Source organism: Opisthocomus hoazin, chromosome 6, assembly GCF_030867145.1.
Source record: "Opisthocomus hoazin isolate bOpiHoa1 chromosome 6, bOpiHoa1.hap1, whole genome shotgun sequence".
In the NCBI taxonomy this organism is placed as follows: Eukaryota; Metazoa; Chordata; class Aves; order Opisthocomiformes; family Opisthocomidae; genus Opisthocomus; species Opisthocomus hoazin.
Genome location: NC_134419.1, coordinates 68,357,212 through 68,359,266, shown reverse-complemented (window position 1 = coordinate 68,359,266; position 2,055 = coordinate 68,357,212). Strand labels below are relative to the sequence as shown.

General features: G+C 44.3%; 1 non-coding gene across 1 annotated transcript; it reads right to left on the bottom strand.

Moving 5' to 3' along the window:
• Positions 1–829: 829 nt before the first annotated feature.
• On the bottom strand, positions 830–1,016 carry LOC142361831 (U2 spliceosomal RNA). The gene has a single exon (XR_012764449.1). It is a non-coding gene; the product is annotated as a U2 spliceosomal RNA (small nuclear RNA).
• Between the last annotated feature and the right edge of the window lie 1,039 nt (positions 1,017–2,055).

Below are 2,055 nucleotides of genomic sequence, written 5' to 3'. Positions count from 1 at the left end.
TGATGGCAATGCAGCAAAGGACAGATGATGTGAAAACAGCAACTCCATACTGGTTAAAACGACCCTGAAGAAGGGTACAATGGGGGGGAAGGTCTTAAGTATGTGGTGCCCCGTCTGAGCTTGTTCAATAATAATACCTCATTTGGTTCCCCAACAAAACACAGAGAAAGTACCCAGACAAGGGAGAAGAAACTGCTGATGAGCGTTTGCAGTGTCTCATTTCTTCCCATTGCTTTGCTCTGGTGAAAGCTGCAGGGGCCTTTCTGCTCATGTTGAGGTTTTTTCCCCCCAGCTACAAATCCCACATAAGCTTCCAAAGCTCTGTTTTTTCAAGGAAACCTTTCAAATCATAGAATCATAGAAGCAATGAGCTTGGAAAAGACCTCTAAGATCATCAAGTCCGACCGTCAACCCATCACCACTATGCCAACTAAACCATGTCCCAAAATGCCACAACTACTAGTTTTTTGAACACCTCCAGGGATGATGACTCCACCACTTCCCTGGGCAGTCTGTTCCCATGCTTGACCACTTCCCTGGGCAGCCTGTTCCAGTGTCTGACCACTCTTTCAGTAAAGAAATTTTTCCTAATATCCCATCTAAACCTCCCCGACCACAGCTTGAGGCCATTGCCTCTCATCTTATTGCTAGTTGCTTGGGAGAAGAGACCAACACCTGCCTCACTACATCCTCTTTTTAGGTATTTGTAGAGGTGTCCCCTCAGCCTCCTCTCTTCCAAACTAAAGAATCCCAGTTCCGTCATTCCATCAGTTCTGTCGGTTCCACAGTACTCGAGGTGTGGCCTCACCAGTGCTGAGTACAGTGGCACAATCACTGCCCTAGTCCTGATGGTCACACTATTCCTGATACAAGCAAATTTAGGAGCAAGCTCTGGGTGCAACACCCAGGCACAAAAATCCGTTTAAGATAAAGTCTTCTCACTGAGGACTTCTCAGATATTAAAGTGATAAGAACAGATACTACCCTTGATCTTAGCCAAAAGGCCAAGAAGCAATTTGGTCAGCCATTTCAATTTCTTTTTAATAAACGGTCTTCCCTCAAATTGTCTCTCGTACAAGAGCAATTCTGGGAAAACAGATGACTCTGCACACTTTTGAAAATCCCAGCCTCTCAAATGGTGTGTGCAGATACCATACAATGACGCTAAAATTGGTTTTGCAAATTGCTGAAAGGCAGAACCAAGAACCACCTGGTTTGCAAGGAAAGCCTTGTCTCTGAGAAGATTAAAAAGAAGATATTCCTGTATTGATCTTTCTTTTTTTTTTTTCCTTTTTATTTCTTATTTTTTTTAATAGCTTTCAGTCTTACCTGTAAAAAAATCATGATATGGTTCTGGGGAAAGAAGACCGTCTCACCACCCACGCTTACTTTTAATGAACTTCATGCCTCTAACTGCAAAGATGACACTGCTTCACGCTTTATTTTTACTGCAGCTCATACATTTCCCTCCAGTATCCTGAGCTCCAGGAAAGCAGTAAGGATCAAACTGAGGATTTTTTTTTAAGGGTATAAGGACTCCTCCCTTGGCTCAGAGAGGTGTAATGTGGTACCGCTGTCCATAGGGATGTGCATACCTCATCCCACCACCATGTTTGGACTGGGCTGAACCCCTGCTTACTGTCCTGAGCTGAGGTATATCTTCTCTTTTTGACTCGAAGCTCCCTGAAACAGTGTTCTCCCACCTGATTGCTGTTGGTGCTTCAAAATACCTCATATCTGAAGCTCAGGGTGTGAAAAGAGGTGTTCATCTCAGAGAAGGAAGCTTGTAATCCCTTAAGTTGCTTTTGTGAAGGATGCTGGGAAACCTGTTGCTCACTCTGCATGTTTTTGCTACCTGTCTGCAGACTTGCCTGTAGTCTGGGAGGGGTACAAATGTGTCTCTGAGCCTCCTGACACCCGTTTGGCTATTTGTGTGCTTAAATTGGGAGGCCAGTTCAGCACTTCAGTACATTGAAACATAACTTCTCAGCTCAGTTTTGCAAGCAGATCTGACTCTAGGCAGGGATATGCTGTCCGTTTTCCTTGTTTGTTGTG